Here is a 22,349-nt window from a genome sequence, read left to right on the forward strand (position 1 = left end):
ATGGGCAAAAGACATGAACAGAAATCTCACAGAGGAAGACATACACATGGCCAACATGCACCTGAGAAAATGCTCTGCATCACTTGCCATCAGGGAAATACAAATCAAAACCACAATGAGATACCACCTCACACCAGTGAGAATGGGGAAAATTAACAAGGCAGGAAACCACAAATGTTGGAGAGGATGTGGAGAAAAGGGAACCCTCTTACACTGTTGGTGGGAATGTGAACTGGTGCAGCCACTCTGGAAAACTGTGTGGAGGTTCTTCAAACAGTTAAAAATAGACCTGCCCTACGACCCAGCAATTGCATTGTTGGGGATTTACCCCAAAGATACAAATGCAATGAAACGCCGGGACACCTGCACCCCGATGTTTATAGCAGCAATGGCCACGATAGCCAAACTGTGGAAGGAGCCTCGGTGTCCAACGAAAGATGAATGGATAAAGAAGATGTGGTTTATGTATACAATGGAATATTACTCAGCTATTAGAAATGACAAATACCCACCATTTGCTTCAACGTGGATGGAACTGGAGGGTATTATGCTGAGTGAAGTAAGCCAGTCGGAGAAGGACAAACATTATATGTTCTCATTCATTTGGGGAATATAAATAATAGTGAAAGGGAATATAAGGGAAGGGGGAAGAAATGTGTGGGAAATATCAGAAAGGGAGACAGAACGTAAAGACTGCTAACTCTGGGAAACGAACTAAGGGTGGTAGAAGGGGAGGAGGGCGGGGGGTGGGAGTGAATGGGTGACGGGCACTGGGGGTTATTCTGTATGTTAGTAAATTGAACACCAATAAAAAATAAGTTAAAAAAAAAGAATAATTCCTAGATTTCAAGTGGCATAAATAGGTGAGTGTTCATGAGCTGAGAATGCTTAGGTTAGGAAAAAGACTGGAGAGAAAAATCAAAGCTTTATTTTGAACTAAGTTGAAATGCCCAGGGGGTATTTAGGCAGTGATGTTAGGTGCAGATTTGAATAAATAGGAAGAGTTTGTATATTTAGGAGTCATCCAATGATAAATTTTTATAAATCCGTAGAAATGGATGAGAGAGCAAGGTAAGGAAGAAGACAGACTCCCAGGGATTTCTTTTATTTAACATCTTGAAAGATAAAACCCAGGAAACTTAGATTCAGAGAAAACTAGAAGTTCAGAAGTCATTGTTTTTATAATGGAATTTCTTTGTTAATAGATTATGAATTGTTTGATAATTGAAATTTTGCTATTAAGCAAATGTTAAATTCTTTTAGTATATTCATGATGAGAATAAACATTTAGTAATATTCATAATAGTAATAAACAGTAAGTATATATATCAGTATTAAGAATCTGAAGGGAGAAATTATATATACAGATTGTATAGCACATTATAATGTTCTGAAAGGCTTTTAATATCCATTGTATCATTAAATTTCTCAACAACCTTAGGGTAAAGCAATTAATATCTTAATTTTACCCATGAGAAATTTAACGTTCATAAAGATGAAGTGCCTTGCCTGGATGAGAAAAATAAATCAATGGAGTTCTTCCTCAGATAATAGATTAACTGAGACTCTTATGCAAGTTTAAAATATTTTTTAGTCATACTACTTTTTTTTTTTTGAATGAGTGAGAGAGTGAGGAGGGGCAGAGAACAGGGAGAGAGAATCTTAAGCAGGCTCCATGCCTAGTCTGGAGCCCGACTTGGGGCTCTATGTCATAACCATGAGATCATGACCTAAACAGAAATCAAGGATTCTGAGCAGAAATCAAGAGTTAGATACCCAAGCACCCCATGTCATCACACTACTTTTTAAAAGCCGTTTCTTTAAGACCAAGATCTCACAAAAAAGAAGCACTTTTTATCTGTACAACAGAAAGGAAAATTAAAAAAAAAAATTATTTGGGCAGTGTCATCCAGCATTTTCTGAAATACATCCTCTTCAAAAAACAACTACCACCTAACTTTGAAAAATACTTCCGGATTTTCAGAAAAATTACAAAGATAATACAGACACTTTCCATGTATCTGTATATAGTTTCCTTTAATATTAACATTTTATAATACTATGATATATATTCTACAATTATTGAGCCAATATTGATCATTATGGTAAAGTCTATCCTTTATTTAGATTTCCTTAATTTTACCTAACGTCCATTTTGTTTAAAAATTTTATACAGGATATCACTTTACATTTAATTGTTAAGTCTCCTTAGGCTCCTTTTGTCTGTGACAGTTTGTCGTATTTTCTTTATTTTTAATGACTGACAGATTTGAGGAGTACCGGCAGGTACAATGTTCTCCCCCTGGGATTTTTCTAATACATTGTTCTAGTGGTTAGACTGGTCCTGAGTTTAGGGGAGGAAGACCATGGAAGTAAAGTACCATATTTATGATATCATATCAAGTTTAAATGTCTTATGTATATATCAACATGTCTTATTACTGCAGACATTGACATTAATCACTTAGCTGAAGTAGGGTTTGTCAGCTTTCTGCAGTATGAAGTTACTCTTTTGCCACACTTTTTCATACTCTATTCTTTGGCAGGAAGTTACTATGTTCAACACACATTTGTGGAGTAAGGGGTTATGCTTCACTTCCTTGAGAGGACAGTGTCTCTACTGTTAAGGATTTTTCTGCCCTAGGGATTTTTTCCCTTCTCCAATTATTTGTTTGTTTGCGTGCTGGCTTGCTTTTTTGCATCAGTATGACTCAAGGATATTTATTTTATACCTGGGTTACAATCCAATGCTCTTTTATCTTGTTTCTCAAATTGTTGCAGCTTTGGATATAGGGTCCTTTACCAGTTGGATGCTGTATCACTTTGACATACCACATCATATAGGGGACGGGGGGTGGACTGTGGTTTTTGAATGGTATTTTCTTAAATTTTGATATTATAAGACTACATGTACATCTTGTATATTCCCTGTACCTGCCCTAAAACAGGGCATTTCTAACAAGGAGTTCAGGTTTCTTTTATGGAATAATAACCATTAGGATTATTCTAGATTCTTCCTCTTATTTCTGTGTAACCTCCCACTCCACCAGTGACAAATATGTATCTCACCAAGCATTATCAATTTATGCCACCATTTTATTATTTTACATTTAGATAAATTTATTTTAATTCGCTTATTTATTTTATTTATTTATGAAATTTAAAGAATCAACTGATATACATCTTGGAAACTATAATTCTCTGAAATAAAATATCATGAAATGGTAGATTCACTTTGAGCATGAGACAGATGAATCAGATTATTTATAATATTAAGAAGTTGGTAGGCTATAATTTCAAATATAAGAATGTATACTCATACATTAGGATTAGTTTCTAGTTACATCTATAAGTATTAAAGTTTTATTATATATTATTTTAGTAGCAAACTTTTATTTATTCTCATCTAAACACAATGGACTGCAGCTTTGAAAAAGACCTTTTCTTAGTATGGTTTTAATTTCTTGTTTTATGAAGACAATTTTCAAATATTAATAAGAATCATGGGAAACAACTGCAAATCATGTCCATTTTCTTGAAAATTGGATTTTGATTTCACAAATATCTAGGTCACAATGATAAACATCCTCCATACAACATGCTCAGAACCATATTTCATTCTGTCAGTAATTCAAAATTTCTACAGATATTTGGAGATATATGGGAACATTTTCCCATAAGTTCATGTGTTGTTTTAAAGTAAAATGTTTCCTTAAAAAATATATGAGGAACTGAACATGTTCACAATTGATATATATGTGCTACCTGACATAATTATTTACATCCTATTAAATAATAAAAATAATTCACAAAATGGTTTGACATGAGAACACACAAACAAATCAACTAGCCAGGTAATAAATACTTGCTTCCTCTTATATTTTGTAAGTTGTTTAGGATTTGAAAGATCTGATGGCCATGAAAAATGCAGCCCACAATATTTGAAGAATTCACTTTTTGAAGTATCATTCACACATCCTTTCAAATGAATAGTTGTTTATCTTGTCATTTGCCTTGTTCTATCCTGATTTCATTAATATCTTTTAACTGTACTGTCACTCTTGTGTATCTAATTATTTTCATGTGTTATACATCTTTTGCAGCCAAAAAAAAAAAAAAATCAGGCTTGCATTGCTCTTTTCCTACACAATACAAATTAGGTCACAGTTCAGAAAGAAATACCATGTTAATATATCTACTTTCTGAAAAAATAATTAATGCGTGTCCTATTTTGTCAAAGTCATACTACAAAATTTATGTGTAAAAGTGTAGCTAGACAGTTGAATTAGTGTTCTGTCTTAAACAGTTGGGATTGCTATACAAATTACCATAGACTGGGTGGCATGAATAACAGAAATGTACTTCTCACAGTTCTGAAGGCTAAAAGCCTGAGAACAGAATGCAGCATTGCCAGGTCCTGGTGAGGGCCTTCTTCTATTTTACAGAGGCTAACTTCTCATTATATCCTTACATGGCAAAAGATTAGCTAGCTCTCTAGCCTCTTCTTATAAGAGGCACTAATATCATTCATGAGATCCCATTTTCATGATCTAATTATGTCTCAAAGGCCTCATCTCCAAGTATCATCTCATTAGAGAGTAGACTTCAACATATGAATTTTGAGAGGACACAGATATTTACTACATAATGGATTACACCACAACTCAATTGTAATAATGGAGTTTGCAGATAATAAACACAAATCATTCAAGGAAATAAGTTTTCAGCTCTAGTCAGACTAGATTTAATGATGTTTCAACAATATGCAGAAAAATACACAATAAGAAGTTTCTATACATACCACATACTTAGTATATGCTCTTGATTTAAAACTTAATTGTACTTAATAGTTACTGCAGAAATTTTATGATGCCTAATTATTTTAAATTCCTTAAGAGAAAACATTAGCTCATAAAAGTTTTCTGATAAGATTGGTACCATTAGAGAAATGCATTTATAGACATCAATAATTTTTAAAAAATATTTTATTTATTCATGAGAGACAGAGAGAGGCAGAGCCACAGGCAGAGGGAGAAGCAGGCTGCATGCAGGGAGCCTGATGTGGGACTTGATCCTGGGACTTCAGGATCACGCCCTGGGCCAAAGGCAGATGCTCAACCACTGAACCACCCAGGCATCCCAAAATCAATACTTTTAAAAGTAAAGGATCATCATATTTATTTCCAAAATCATTTAATCAAGAAATAGAAGATGATGCAAACAAATGGAAAGATACATCAGGTGCAGGGATTGGAAGAATTAATTTTGTTAAAATATCCACACTAGGGCAGCCCGGGTGGCTCAGCGGTTTAGTGCTGCCTTCAGCTTGAGGTGTGATCCTGAGGACCCGGGATCGAGTCCCATGTTGGGCTCCCTGCGTGGAGCCTGCTTCTCCCTCTGCCTGTGTCTCTGCCTCTCTCTCTCTCTCTCTCCCTGTGTCTCTCATGAATAAATAAATAAAATCTTTAAAAAAAATAAAAAAATAAAATATCTACACTACCCAAAACAATGTAATGCAATCCCTATCAAAATACCAGCATTATTTTTCACAGAACCTGAACAAATAATCCTAAAATTTGTATGGAACCATAAAAGACCTTCAATGGTCAATGCAATATTGAGAAAGTAGAGCAAATCTGGAAGTTATCAGAATCTCACATTTCAAGATACACTACAAAGCTATAGCAATCAAAAGAGTATGGTACCAGCAAAAAATAGACATGCAGACCAAGGGAACAGCACTGAGAGTCCAGAAATAAACTGATCACTATATGATCAATTATCTACTACAAAAGTAGGTAACAATATGCAATGGGGAAAAGTAGTCTCTTTATTAAATGGTGCTGGGATCCTGGACAGCTACAGGTATAAGAATAAAACTAGATCACTTTATTATACCATACACAAAAATAAACTCAAAATTTATTAAAGACCTAAATATGAGAACTGAAACCATAAAATTCCTAAAAGAAAACAGAGGCAGTAATCTCTTGGATGTTGGCCTTAACAACATACTTATGGATATGTCTCCTCAAGCAAGGGAAACAGAAAGATGAACTTTGGGACTATACCAAAATTAAAAACTTTTACAAAGCAAAGGAAAAGATCAACAAAACACAAAGGCAACCTAGTAAATGGGAGATTTCTGCAAAAGATATATCTGATAAGTGATTAATATCCAAAATAAATGAAGAACTTCTAAAACTCAACACCAAAAAAATCAAACAGTCCGATTAATAAATGGGCAGAGGACCTCAATAGACATTTTTCCAAAGAAGACACTCAGATGGCTAACAGCCCTATAAAAAGATGTTCAACATCCCTAATTGTCTGGGAAATGCAAATCAAAACCACCATGAGGTATTATCTTATACTAGTCAGAATGGCTAGTATTAAAAAGACAAGTGTTGGTGAGGATGTGGAGAAAAGGAACCCTCATACACTGTTGGTGGGAATGCAAATTGTCCAACCACTCTGGAAATCAGCATGGACATTCCTCAAAAAATTAAAATAGAAATACCATGTGATCCAGTTATTTCAGTGCTGTGTATTTACTCAAAGGAAACAAAACCACTAATTCAAAAAGATCTATGCACCTCTTTTACTGCAGCTTTACTTAAAACAGACAAGATATGGAAGCAGTGCAAATGACCATCAATAGATGAATAGCTACACATACATAAACACACACATAATATATATGGCATATATAAGTAATATAGATAAGTATATATTATATAAGCATATGAATATTTAACTATATATAAGTATATATATTGTATATGCAAGTAAAACCACATGTTTACCAATTCCTGCAATGAGGAAGAAAAAGCAATTTTGTAAGAAATAATTCAGAAAGATTTTATGTTGACATTCATTCGTGAATGAATTCTAAGTTAAATTATGATTAATGTAGGAAAGAGAAACCAAAAATGATTAATAAAGAAAATTTAATATAAGGACTTATTATTTAGGTACTGAATACTTTTAAAAACAAAAGGAGAATACTATGATGTCATAGAGATATTAACTGAAGGAAGCTGCTACCCCTCCTTGGACTGGGACTATACTTGAAATTATTAAAAGCTTAAGATTGAAGGAAGACTCTTGCAGGGCTGATATTCATACATTTGATAGAGGGTGCTCTTAAATTTAAATTCAAGATAAAGAGGAGATAAGAGAACATAGACTTTTGAGAGAAGCATGGACCAGCTGGGGCTAGTTTTGCTGAGAGGTCAAAATAAGTTGCTTTTTAAAGTGATGGAAAAAACTAAGCACTGAATTCATGTTACTAAAGCATATTGTCACTATCAGAAGGAAGAACTGCTAAAGTGATTTTCATAGAAGCAAGAAACAAAATGGAAGAAGTTTTCCTCCATTTCCAGTTTTCCTAGCTTTCCAGTTTTCCTCTACCACCCACACTTGGCTGAATTTTACACAGAGACAGCTGTCTGAGCAGGCATGTGGATTGCAGTGTCTCAACACAAGCATCACAAACTAGCGTTGAGGTGGGTGGTTTTGATGATGAGAGGCAACAGCATAACAAAGGGTTACTCAATAAATTTGCCAGTTACTAAACACCTGTGCATACACTTTTACAAATATTTCAACTTCCTTACTCCAATAAAAACAACTTTTGCTTTCAGTAACCTGTACAACTATCTTTAAAGGGACAGGTCATAAATATTTTAGTCCCCTTGGGCCACATAAGGTCTGATGCATATTCTCCTTTCGTGTTGTTTATTTTGTTTGTTGGTTTGTTTTTCACAACCTTTTAAAATGTATAAAAACATTCTTAGGTTGCATCTGTTTCAAAACAGGCTGAAGGGTGGATTTGGCCTATGGGCAGTTTTTTTTTTTTTCCCCAATCCCTGCTTTGTATAATCAAAAATGATCTCACTCTCTCACAAAACTGAGAAGACACAAAGTTCCAGTCGTCATTACTTTCCATTTATGAGAAGCAGTTGTCATAAATTCCCCTATCCATTTCTGGTATTTCTTATTTACTTCTTTTTCTGATCATAGCTCCATCTGAACATTTTTTACTAAAGACAAAATTGTGAAGTTAACCACCAACAATATGTCTATCAAATAATAATAACAATGAAGAGAGAGAAACTCATTTGATAAGAGTTAAAAATCTATTTCACTATACAAATAACAAGAAATGAAAGATACACGCAGCTATTATGTTCCTTATTTTTATAACCAATTGCAAGGTTACATTTGTTATCTGTCATTTTCTGTTTCTATTATTCATTCTATGATTTCTTTGTTCTCAATCAGTTTCACATGGTTCATGACCCAGACCTTCATTCCTTAAGGTCACAGTGTTTTACATGTTCATGAATTGTTTCTTTAGTTGCTCTAATTTGTCATTATATTTTCTCTTAGATATAAAAGTACTAAAGAGTGTTCTGTTAATACTCTTTGGGTTCCAAATTTAGTCCTCTCTGTTACTAATGTGAGGCAGTAAGCTAATATCCTCTTGGTAATCTGGATCACTCATCTGAAACATAAAAAACAAAAACAAAACTTTGTTATTTGGTTGAGGAGCACAAAAAACACAAAATGATCAAGTGGCCGTCCCACCTCTAATTATGTGGAATTACTGTTGGTTGCATTGGTGGAAGCATTCCCATGTGGGATCTAAGACCTTTAAATCAGCACTGCTCAGGGTGGCAAGAGTAGGAAGCAAAAATATTTTTAGTAGGTTATTAGAGTATCAAGAGAAGCCACTCTCCCTTCTGTACTAGTCCCAGGTATTCTAGCTGGGGAGTTACAACATTGTATACAAGTCTCTAATTCAGGGCATATACTGAATCCTTTAAAATAGAACATCATATATCAATCATCTTTCATAAGATTAACCAAGATCATAATATTTTCTTATCATAAAAATACTATCTCTAGGTATCTATGTGTATGTGTATCTATCTATTTTAACTACCTTTCTCCTTTTCAAATTTATATTGGGAATGCCATTCTTTATTAAAATAGATTAACTCTTTGCCATATTATCTTGACTATTTTTTATTTTGTTTATTATTTTTTTTTATTTTTTTTGACTATTTTTTAACTGCAACAACTTAACAATGGGAAAAGCACTGTAATAAATGTAGATTATATTTATTTTACATATTACTTCCAGTAGAGCAACTGCTATACAGCTGGTAGCTTTAAAACATCTGTTATTGAAAGAATGCAGCCTATTTTTTTTAATCTTAATTTGTTTGTACCCAGAGGACAGTTGAAATTAGTCCAATAATAACAATTATAACATGATAATTGATCTTCAGTGCTTCAGGGCTCATAACAACATTTGTCTATTATGATGTTGGGTTTAGAACTTGATGCATAAAATATGAAGAAGATAAAGAGTGAGACACAGGGGGCAAAGTCAATTTGTGAGGTAAATAAAAGTCCTTGAGAAATAAGAGATCAATAAGAATATCCAAAAATGCCTAACTGATGATCAGTCCATAATTACTAACTCATAGAAGAAAAAAGTTTAAACACCTTTAGATATCTCTGAACAAAATAGATTACTTACTGATGAACATCATGAATACACCATGAATACACTTTCATAAAAATTACATTTGTTTTTGAGGCCAGTATCCCTTGGTAATCTTATTGATGATGACAAAAAGAGCTATAGGACATAAAAGCTTGTTTATCCTTAAGTTTCAGTTCTTGGTTGAACTGTTAACTATTATGAAATATATAATTTGTTAAAAGGGTATAAAAACAATTCACAAATACACATCTTAAGCATCTACAACACAATAATCTAAGAAGGAGAAACCCCTCCTTTTTTTGACAGTGAGAAACAAGTTGTAACCTGTTTCAGTCTATTGGCTATTCTTCAACTTTGACTCTATCATGTAACTCCTTCTCATACCACTCTTTTAGGTAAAGTGCAAAGTATTTTGCATTTTCTGAGATGTAATGTCTATGTGGCCTTGCTTAGAGTATGTTGTTCCTGTTAGTTGACTTTCTTTCTTTCATTCTTTCCTTCTTTCTCTCATTCTATTTCCCTCTTCCTCCTGCTTCCTTCTTTCCTTCTCTCTCTCCCCTCTTTTTTATATTCCATAATCATGTCCATGTATAAGAATCTTGTTTCTTCATGATAGTCCACATATACATAACCAAATGGAATAAAAAACAGAAATTCTTCAAAATCATAGAATAATCATAAAATAAAGATTTCAATATAATTTTGTTGGTGTATAAATAGACCTCTCTAATGCAGAGTTTTTATTTTTTTTTTCTTAAGTGAGTTCATTCATGATTGACTGATGTTGGCATTTTCAACAATTGGCTTAAAGTCCTATTCCATTGAGGAAGCAAAATCATTCAAAATCTCTTATTATTACCATGGAGATTTTGCTACTGAGATGTGTATTTCATTTTTATGGAGGAAAAACTGATTTATCTAACATAATATTTCCATCATATACACAGACCTTTATAATGTGAAAAAGTTAGATGAGTTCAGTCATTTTAGAAGAAAACAGCACATAATCCTATAATAAACTTTCTCTCTTGAATACAGTGGATGTGAAGGCACATTACTGATAATTTATATTGTTTTGATGTTTATTAAACACCTTGGGGAAATTTATAAATGGGAAACCTTTGAAGAAATTGAATTTTCATAATGTGAACTTCCAATTAATTGATGTTTGACAAATATTCGTATACTTTATTAAATGTGACTAGTGAAATACATCAACAAAACACATCTGTTAATGATGTATGGAAGACATGCTCAGTACTTTTTTTATGAGAAGTATCTCCTTTGAAAATTACTCATTCAATTTAAGCTGTCACTGCTGTGCCATCCTTTTGAAGAATTACATTGATATGTCATACAATAATAAGGACCCAAAGACTAATGTTTGTTAAAAAAAAACTAAAATTATTTACTATAGAGAATTAAACAATGTAAAATAAAGACTTGTAAGAATTGCTTCTAATATCTCCACAAGCTTATTCCTAGTCCCATACATTTTTATCCTCCTGGATTGCTCTGGAAAGAATAAAAGCTCACAGGAGTCACTAGGTTCAGAGTGTTCCAATAAAAAAAGATATTTATGTGTCTGTAAAAAATAATTCAAAGGTACAAAGACATAGTTCTGAAGAGAGGTAGACTACTAATTTTTCAGGTAGACTAAAATGTAAAATGGGTAAAGGAGAGAATGCATTTCATTTGTACTAAATTCAACTGTAGCCTTGGATGAGAGCAATTAAAAGAAAATCTTTCACACAATTACAACACAATAAGTACATGAAAGGGGTGATAGTTAAGCATGAATTTAGAGGCCTTTTAAGCCAGCGAGGTAATTTTTATTAGATTCTGAAGTCAATGGAAACTAGTAAAACAAACAGAAGAATATGAACAAATTGGCATTTGTAAAGATAAATCTTGCAGCAAGGTATAAAAATGTGTCATGTGAGGCAATAATAGAGACTGAGAGACCAGGTAATAAGCTGTCCTGTTAATTCCAGCAAGAATGTAGAGCCACCTAATGTAATAAAGAAGAAAAGAGGACAGAGATCATTTAGAGGTATATTTTAAAAGAATAATTTTATATTTGGCTTCAACAAGACAAAGGGAAGATTTAAAAGTGTGTTCCATAATTATGGCTGAGGGCATTGAGAAGAATAATAGCATGATACACTGAGATGGTGTATATAGGAAAAGAAGATTATGTAGCAGGTTAATTATAAGTAAAATTTGGAAGGGGTTGTATTTGCGATATCTGTGGTACATTCCAGTGAATAGTATCACATCTGGGTTTTAAGCTTTTGTTATAAATGAGCCTGTGCTAGGGACAGTAGTTTAAAATTCTACCGGCATAATATTTAAAGATTTACTTATTCACTTAGAGCGAGTGTGCATGCAAGCACACATACACACACACACACACACACACACACACACACACACAGAGCTGGGGAGAGGCAGGAGAGAGAGAGAAGACGACTCTGGCTGAGCCCAGAGTCTAATGCGTTCAATGTGGGCCTCCATCTGATGACCTCGAGAGCATGACCCCAGCTGAAATCAGAGGTCCAAAGTTCAAATGACTGACTAACCCAGGCACCCTCAAGCCTTATTTTTATCAGATATTTAACATCTTTAATATATAAATTACACAAATTGAAAATAATAGCATCAAGAGCTAATTAGGCAAAATCACAAAAACTATGCAGAAAATTCATGGAAAAAGTACAAGTAACCAATAAATAATAATATGGGAAGAATTCACATGGCAATTATTATGTGCTAGCATTTTTTAACAGCTTTGTTGAGGTATCAATGATATACAAAGAACTGCACATATTTAATGTGTATAATGTGAGGAGTTTGGATATACACAAACATCGATGATATCATCAGCACAATCAAGATAGTAGACATACTCGACACCTCCCAAAGTTTCCTTGTGTCCCTTTGGTTTTGCTTTTTACTTTTTGTTGTTTTGTTAATTTTACTGTAGGCATTAACCTAAGATCTAACCTCAACAAATTCTGGGGTACAAGATGCCATATTGTTAACTATATGTTGTCAATAGATCTCCAGAGTTTATTCATGTAGTGTTAACTGAAACTTTATACTCATTGAAAAACAATTCTCCACTTCTCCTACCCCCAGCCACTGGCAACTATCATATTCTATTATATAATAGCACTATTATATCTCGGTTTCTCTGAGCTCAACTATTTCAGATAACTCACATAGGTGAAATACTGTAGCCCTTCAGAGACTGGCTTTTTTCATTTAATTTAACTTCCTCCAGGTAGCTCATTTAATAAATGAGGAGCCTAGGAACAAGATATAGGATGAGGAGAAAATGGAACCTTAGAGAAAACCACGGGCAAGTGAAAATATATAACTGATGGGAGAGAGAAGATCATACAAAAGAAAGTGAGAATGAACATCCAAGAAAAAGCAGACTGAGGGAGGAGAACACTTTAAGGATGAGGAAATAGTCAATAACGCTATATGCTATACAACATTCAATTAGGATAAGAATACAAAATGTAAAATGAGGCTGGCATAACAAGTTCTTGGTAACTTTATTCAGAAAAGTGTTACTAGAGAAGTATGGGAACAATCAAAAAAGTATTGAATTCCATGTAGAGGAATTTGGGTGACTATAATTTACACTTTTGAGAGTAAAACACAACACTGAATTATTATCATATAAATGAATTATTAGAAGTGGTCCACAGGGATAAACCAGAACTTTCTTATGCAAACTGAGATTTATGGCCTTCCCCAAAACACATTATCTAGATAATGTATAGTCTTAGAAAATCTATCCCTTCAGACAAATTTTCTGTAGTATTGATAGAAGCTAACATTTATTGAGCACTTAATCACATTCTTCCAGTCACTTAACCTATAACAACTCATCTTATCCTCATGATATCCCCAAAACAGGTAGTATTGCTATACCATTATTAAAGAGAGAAAATTAAGACACAAGAAAGTTAAGTAAATTACCTGAAATCACACAGCTATTAGGAAAAGAGTCAGGACTTGAACCCCAGATCTCTAGTTATCATGGGTATTTTCTTAGTGACACTGTACTGTGTTTGGGTAACACTGTGCTTTGTCAATGAATGACAAAACTATGGTGGGAATAATGAGAATAGAGGAAAAGAAGCTGCTTAGACATGTATTTTATGTACTTTAATAAAATATTTCTCAAAAACATAAACTGTACTACATTTGTTAAATGGTCTTATGTGAATAGTTCACCTTTGGCACAGAGTAGCAAAATCAATTGTGTACATAAGATCATTTTTACATAGAAGATAAAGGATAAGCACTTAGAAAGACCTATTGAATCAAACTTTTTGATTTAGGTTTCTAACATTAAGTGGTGACATCCATTATTGGTCCTATACTTCTAGTCTTAAATTTCCTCAGGGTCAGTCAGAGAGAACAGATAAGCAAACTATGGAAATTCAGGCAAATAAATCACTGGGGTAGCACTGTGTATACAGTCTATTGTGTTTAAACAGTAGACACAAACTTCTAATACATTTAATTAGATCTGAGACACATATTAAAAAAGAGGAATGGAGAGAAAAAAAATAGCATCCATAGTTGTGAAATACAATTTTACTTGAAAGAGTGGCTTTTCCAAAGTAAAGGGCAAACACTATAAATTGCACATGAATGAAGGAAATTATATAGCAGATGCTAATATAATATCAATATACTTTAACATTATTCATTAAAATAAGCAGGAATGTAATTGGGAAAGTGAAAACCCAATTAACCCGCTTAACCTGCTTATTTATATTGTAAGTTGTGAGCATTCCTTGCATACAATTCCAGTATCATGGAACAATTTGGTGAATTCAAATGAATTTAAGACAAGTTAAAAAGTAAAATATGCAGTTCTGAAGATAAAAATAAAACAGTATTAAAGTAGACTAAATTCCAAAGTTAATATCCAGTGTTAAAAACATATTTACCCCATCCCACCGATAATATTTTAATTCGTATTTAAAAAACATGTGTTATACATTAGAAATGGAAAATGTTCACATACTATGAGCTTATAGGCCTGAGAGTATGCACTGTGTCATCCCTAATAACGATTCTTTTGCAAATCAAAAGCAATACTATTATATTAAAAGTATTGCCTGAGTTGTACAAAGTGGCAGTGATATGACACCATAGTTTCAGTTTCCTTTCCTTTTCAATGACAAAATGAGGATCACTTTATTCTGAGAAATTGAGAAACAAGTTTAGTGATAATTGAAAACATTCTCTGAGGATGAGGATGGGGGTGAGAGATCTTTATATTTTGCAAATATATTAGCAGGAAATGTAATTTCTAATTAAATTCAATATTCAGTCCATTTCAGATTCCCATATGGCTTCAGCTGTACCTCATGGCCTCAATGACTACCTGCTCTGGTCAAGGACATTACAAAAACTGAATGAAAGCTGGCAATTTATTCTACTCTGAAACCATTTAATATTTTCTAAAGAGAAATGATATACACTTAACATGATATAGAAAGCTGAGCAACACACACAATAAAACAAAAATTATGACTTGGGAGACAGGAGAAAATTGTTAGAAGATCATCTCTCCCTGTTATTACTGGTAATTCATCATTACTCGTCTATTTTGTTCATCCAGGTTTCCTCCTGCTTACCAATCTTGAGAGTTTCTTTTTAAATTTAAAATTGCAACTGAATTTTTACCAAAATTATATGCCACAGAGCATGTAATTTACATAGAACAGCATTTTATAATTTTTTTTAACTTCTTGTCAGCATCACGCAATCTCAACATAGTATTCTGTAATAGAAAACTCGTGAAAGTAACTTCAGATAAAATACAAGTTAGGACTTTCCCCCCCAAATTAAGATGATTTAAGAAAGTTGCATTGAGGGGCGACTCAGTGGCTCTGTCAATTAAGCATCTGCTCTTGGCTGAGGTCATGATCCCAGGGTCTTAGGATGAGCTCCACATCTGGCTCCTTGCTCAGTGGGGAGCCTGCTTCTCCCCCTACCTGCCATTCTCCCTGCTTGTGCTCTCTATCTGTCAGATAAATAAATAAAATATATTTTTTAAAGGAAGCTGCATTGATACTTCAAAACACATTTACATGATTATTAATGATAATTACATGTTCAATGAAAAACTAAACTTCTTTAAATAGATTTCCTTTAATTTACATACTTCACATTCAGCAGCTTCCATAAGCTAAAAGCTCTATAAATACAAGTGATACCAATGAAGGCTTCATGGCATATTTTTGTTTTATTTTTAATCAAACATTTAAATATTAAAAGTAGTTAATATTGTTGTAGCTAATATTTTAAACTTATCCTAATTGATTCTTATGGATTAATATTACTTACTGCTGGTATGTCAACAGAGTGAACAATATTTTGTTACCTTGTAACTTATAAAATGCTGATGTTTCTGTTAAATGAAAATGATACTTCTTGCTTAACAAAGCATCAGCTGAGTATGGGACTCTGCACTGAAAATGTTCACAAAGAACAAGAGTGTTCATATAGCTTGTCACTTCTGTCTTCAGATAGCAGTTAAAAATCTCTTAATACTATTCATTTTTCTATAATATGAAACTTGATCAACCTATAAAATAATATGAACAATTTATTTGAAAGTAAATATTCCTCTCACATGCAAGGTTCTGTATAATACCTGTTATCCTCCCCTTTACTTACCTCTGTAGATAAATTCTATAGCTATAAATTCCCAGAAAGAAACAACCCCAGTAAATACAGAAAATAATGCTGCACGTAGAGTATCATCTTTCTTTGGAACATAAACCATTTGCTACATAAATACTCCTTTCCGCAGAGAAGGGTTAAATGAAATATTTAAGCCAGAAGCATTATCTAAGATCCAGCCAAAATATCTGATTGATTTCTGACAATCTACATGGGCTCGTGTAGCTCCATGAAATATATTTACAAGGCAAAGGGGCAGAAATGTTGTATCTTCTATACACAGAAGATGTTAATATGGTTCTTTTAAAAATAAAAATTAGCTAAAAATAATCATGAATATCAATTACAATGATACATGAATACTAAAATATTCCCACATCACAATTTTTAGTTCATTAGACATCTGAAATTCTGTTATTGAATCAGAAAATTTCAAATATTTAAAAGGAAGAGGAGCAAGATAAATGAGGAATAGACATTGTACCCCTGTTGTTGTTATTGTTAATGCCCCAAAGAATAACTGAAAATAAGAGTTCTCATGGTACTAACGTTTATTTTTACTTTTAGGGATAAAAATACAGACTTGAACATTCAACTTTTACATGAGACAAAATTTCAAAACTTAAGACAATAAGAGCTAAAAGGATAAACAGGTTATTTTAGTTTCTGTTCTGTGGAAAGTGTAAAGCATTCCAACAAAGGGTTTTAATGTAGATTTTTTTTTTGCACCCATGCTGTTGATTGCTAAATGTAATAGTCTGATCATGACGCTGAATAAATGTGTCTTTAAAAAAAATAAAAAATAAATAAATAAATAAATAAATAAATATAAATAAAATAAAATAAAATAAAATAAAATATTGTCAGGCTATTGACAGATACTCAAATTCTGTTTTTAACAATGATGATGAATATTAATAAAATTTTTTCTTTAAAGAAATTATATACAATGTTGAAGAAAGGATTATCTCATTTGCTTAACTAACATTTATTAAAAATGATTTGGAAGCACTTTAGAGACAAGAGGTAAAACTGGTAAAGTCACTTCCAGATATTTCTGTAAAAGTAGAAAATAAGTAAATCCCAACTTTGATGACAGCTGTAAATAATAATCTACAAATCACAGACATGACACAAAGAAAGTAAAAATTTACAAAATAAAATAACATACAACTGAATTTCAAAAATTTACAATGACAGAATGATAATACCTTGTTTTATTGTATAAGGAACAGAACAAGAAAATGAAAAAATAAATATTATATAATCTTTAAGGTATACCTCATGCTCATGTGAGCTGATATCAGAAGGTGGCTGCTCAACACAAGGGTCATATCCTTCAAGACCACTGGATGGAGGATAAGAAAAGTTTGTTTTTAAAGACTTTATTTATTTATTCATGAGAGACAAGAGAGAAAGAGAGAGAGAGAGAGAGAGAGAGAGAGAGGCAGAGACACAGGTTCCATGCATGGAGCCTCATGTGGGACTCAATCCCGGGACTCCAGGATCATGCCCTCCCTGGGCAGAAGGCAGGCGCTAAACCGCTGAGCCACATAGGGATCCCTGATAAGAAAAGTTTTTGTGTGTACCTAGCATTACTCAAGTGGAAGAGTACCAGATATGTTGTCTTAAGAAAAAAATACTGAATAACTAGAAAAGTGTGTTCTCTGAAAGGGAGAAATAGTTTGTAAGTCTCTAATTCTGCTTATACCATCTAAGCTCCGACAATCTAAACAAACAAACAAACAAACAAACAAACAAAACAAAACAAAAAAACTCCGACAATCTAATCGTGTCTTTGTATTTTTCTCAATTCCATGTTCAAGAGGCATGATTTTGCTTAATATTAGGCCTAGGTAAGTTATATAAGACATTCAGAGTCTCGAGTAATCTGATATATTCCTCATCTTTGCTCCATTAAATGAAGTGTGTGTGTGTGTGTGTGTGTGTGTGTGTGTGCACGTGCACGCATTCCATTAGTTATTTTATACAGGGGAAAAAATTGACAGGTATTATACCCAACCAATTATTCAGAGAACTGGTAAAAGAAATGTTTTATCAATGTCAGTATTTTAATAAGATTTCTCTAATACATGAATATCATTCATATATATATATGTATATATATATACACACACATACATATAGGCAAGCACCTATGAGCACCTATGAGTTAGGTTAGTGGGTCAGGCAGTCTGTATATGTTCAGTGTTAAAGAAACTGCCAAACTATTTTCTAAGTAGTGTATGATAGTTGCTCTGAAACCTCACTAACACTTAGCATTGTTAGTTTTTTTTTTCTATTCTATTCTATTCTATTCTATCCTTATTAATACTATTCTAATAGATGTATAGTGGTATCTCATAATGATTTTTATTTTGCATTCCCCTAATAGATACTAATATATTTATTAGTCATCATATCTTCAAGGCTAGGTGGGAGTTTTTTTGTTGATAAATCCAGCAAAACCAGGATTCTGTTTTAAAAAGAACAGTAAATTAGATGATGAGTTGGTCATTAACTATTTATTTCACAAGCACCAATAGCATCCTGCTACTATTTTACTTCTCAGTTTGAAGGCTAGATATACTAAAAAATACATTAAAAATCTAAAATATATGTATATTTATATATATATTAAAAATCCAATTATTTCTTAGATGTTCTCAGCTATCACTCTGGCCTAATCCAACATAATCTCTTGACTGGATTATTAAAATAGCATCCTACCAGTATTCTTCATTTACACACTTGCACCCTGCCACAAGTTACATTTCCATAGTTTGAATGAGTCCTTGAATCTTAAATCAGGGAATGATTACCACTTAAATCCTCCAATTGCTTCCGATTTCACTCAGAAATAAAATAAGATATTTAGAATGGCACAAAGGTCCACAGCTGAACAGAATTTCTAAAGCCTTTAGCATTCAAAAGCAATTATTTTGAGTGCAGTGTACATGATAGATTGGGAGGAGTGGTCTTAAACAAGAAAACACAATTGAAAATTAAATGGAGTAATAAAAGCAAAGAGAATAAGAATCTATTTTAGAAAGCTATCCAGTGGATTCCAAAGTAAGGGGATATATTGTGAAGCAAGTATTGTGAGATTTATATGAAAAAAATTATACAAAATATAGAGAAATTATAAACAAAATCTTATTAATATATTAATATACTCAGTTGGGTTTTTAAATTTTTTTCATCATGATAAGTGTATTCTTTTAAATTCAGTTATTTTGTAAGCAATTGTTTTATACCTACTATGTTTCTAGCACTGTTTCAGGCTCTGAAGATAAAATGATAAATTGGCCAAAGTGTCTGCTCTGTATTAGTTCATGGTCCAGGAGAGTCCTACAAATAAAGAAAATTAAATAGGCAGTGACACATCTGAAATGCTGGACTATAGGTGCACATCTAACACAGAACAGAGACTCAAGAAATGCACAGCAGAGGAGATAATATCCAAGCTGAAACAGGAGTAAAATTAAGTCTGACGAAATGGAACAAGATTCAATGCATTCTAGGAATTCATCTCAGTATATACAAAAAAAAAAAAAAAATGGATAGGAGAAGCACGAGACTCAGGTTAAACTGAGAGAATGGTGTAATAATAATAAAATTAGGAAAATTACCTATAAAATTGTCTACAGTGACTTTTGAAGTTGTAAAGATGTCAAGAGAAGTTACTCCTCTGAAGAAATTTTATATAGAGAAAAACAAATGGAGGAGTCACAGCAGTGATGCAAAAAGAAATTGAGAACACATAAAAAATTTAAAATAAATAAATGCTATGTGTGTATACTTATATAGATAATCGTGTTAATGAAAAATAAGTAACACGTAACAAATTCACTGATAATGGAAATTTAACAATAATTATCTGGCATGTATCCAAATTGTTCTGTTTTCAAATAAATGCCAAGTCAAAAATACAATATTTTTTATTGAGTTGAGGTCAACTCTAAGTGAGATTGATATGACTTTGCAATTATTCTTGAAGGTAATATCATCAATTAAAAAATCAGAGAGCTACCACAAACAAAAAGAGTGAACTTCTTAGTTTAGGGACTGACATTCAAATACATTTATCATACAGTGAACATACGTAAAGCCACAACAGAGAAAGCCATGAAGAAACCAAATTACAATCGAAACTTTGTTTTCATGATCACAGCTCTTCTTTTTTGTGATGGATTTCAAATAATTATTTGAATAGCTAAATATCTCTATAACTTCCTTTTCATTTTATACAGATTTTTTTACTATTTATAATTTTGAGTACCTATTTTTCTAGTGATACTTTTTAAAGATTTCATTGATTATTTCTCCACACTCCATATGACAAAGCTGGAGCATCACATTCTAGGCTCCAAATGCACTGAAATTGTTATTTAATTGGACACATCTGTCACATATGATTTGATGGAAAATCATCAATTTTGAAAATCCTTTCACCTTCAAACCTCTTAATTTTCTTGTAGAATAGTTATTTTGTGCTTTTCTTTTTTTTTCTCACTACTTTGTAAGCTATGTGAAGTGCCCCTACAGGCTTCATCTTTATTTCTTCTGAATTGCTTACTATAAAGTTTTGCTTGAAGTAGGCAATCAGCAAAGACTTAATAGAAAATAGCTATTAGAATGCTCTCATTTTATTTCCTGATTATAAAAATGATGTTCTGTTTGTAATTACTTGTGAAAAAATAGTATTTAAGTAGAAACATATTCTGCACTACTAAAACTCATTCTCCATATAGACCTACCACTGTATTTCTTAACTCTGTATGATGTGTATCAAATGATGAATGTTATTTTAAATAATACCGAGAAAGAAAAATACATGTTTAGATGTAGGCTACAATACTCTTTAAGTTAACACATGTTTTCTTATGCATAATAAAATCCAACTGTTTTCACTTCCAAGTTCACTGCAGCATTATTCATAATACCCAAGACACGGAAGCAACCTAAATGTCCACCAATCAATGAATGGATGAAGAAAATGTGGTGTCTATGCACAAAGGACTATTATTTAGCCACAGAAAGAAGGAAATACCACCATTTGTGACAACATGGATGAACCTAGAGGACATTTTACTAACTGAAATGAACCATATACAGAAGGATGAGTACTACACGGTATCATTTACATGAGTTATCTAAAACAATCAAACTTGTAGAAGCAGAGACTAGGATGGTGGTAGCCAGGGGCTGCAAGAAGAGTAAACAGGGAGGTATTAGGCAAAAGTACAAGATTTCAGTTACACAAGATGAATAAGCCCTAGGGGCCTACTACCCAGCATTTTGCTTATGGTTAACAAGACTATATTGTATACTGAAAATTTTGTAAGAGGATAGGTCATACGTTGTGTTATCACAAATAAATAAATAAATAAATAAATAAATAAATAAATAGCATAGGAGGAAACTTTTGGAGGTGATGAATATGTTTATGGCATACATTGTGGTGATGGTTTCATAGGTTTATACTTATTTCCTAACTCATTATGTTGTACATATTAAATATAGACCATTTTTTGTTAATGTTAAAAAAAGGGTTAATTACACCTTCATGGCAAAGTTTTAGAACCATTTCCTTACTACTGTTTTTTTCAAAAGAAAAAACAAAATAAAACCCAACTATTACTAGAAATGCCATAATAATATCAACAAATGGAATGATATATTCATTTAAGAGTTTAATCTCTTCTGCATTTTAGTTTCCTGAAAACATCATTTAACAAATATTAAATTATATATATATATATATATATAAAACTGTCCTTGTTTTTCTTTACTGTTGTTCTCTTTACTCTGTTACCAATATGAAAGTACAGTGAAATTCTACTACTTATAAAATAAGACATTTATTTGCAGAAAAATAAAATCCCTGTGTAGTGAATTTTATCTTGGAGAGTTACTGATTTAATTGATGTAATCTGACCTTGCCATTAGTCTAGCTAGAGGCAAGCTATTTCTGTCTGCATTACTTTTCATTATTGCTTCCTTGTAGGATTCAGTACCTGCTGCTCCATATAAATGTGTGACAAAGCTAAAGAATATAGTCTAGAAAGTCATTCAATTTTCATCTGCTATTTTCCCACACAAT

The 22,349-nt window shown here is 32.5% G+C and overlaps 1 protein-coding gene across 5 annotated transcripts in view; it reads right to left on the reverse strand.

Annotated features, from left to right (window-relative positions):
- Positions 1-22,349, reverse strand: part of LOC144287938 (uncharacterized) — a 388,349-nt gene that overhangs the window by 137,778 nt on the left and 228,222 nt on the right. For 3 of the 5 annotated variants that reach the window (XR_013355789.1, XR_013355788.1, XR_013355794.1), the window contains one exon: positions 8,188-8,509. The exons of the other annotated variants lie outside the window; for them this stretch is intronic. The gene's annotated coding sequence lies outside the window, so the exon portion shown is untranslated. Of the gene's footprint in view, positions 1-8,187; positions 8,510-22,349 lie in introns of those variants that run through there. 5 annotated transcript variants of the gene reach the window in all.

This window comes from Canis aureus, chromosome 17 (assembly GCF_053574225.1).
Source record: "Canis aureus isolate CA01 chromosome 17, VMU_Caureus_v.1.0, whole genome shotgun sequence".
NCBI lineage: Eukaryota > Metazoa > Chordata > Mammalia > Carnivora > Canidae > Canis > Canis aureus.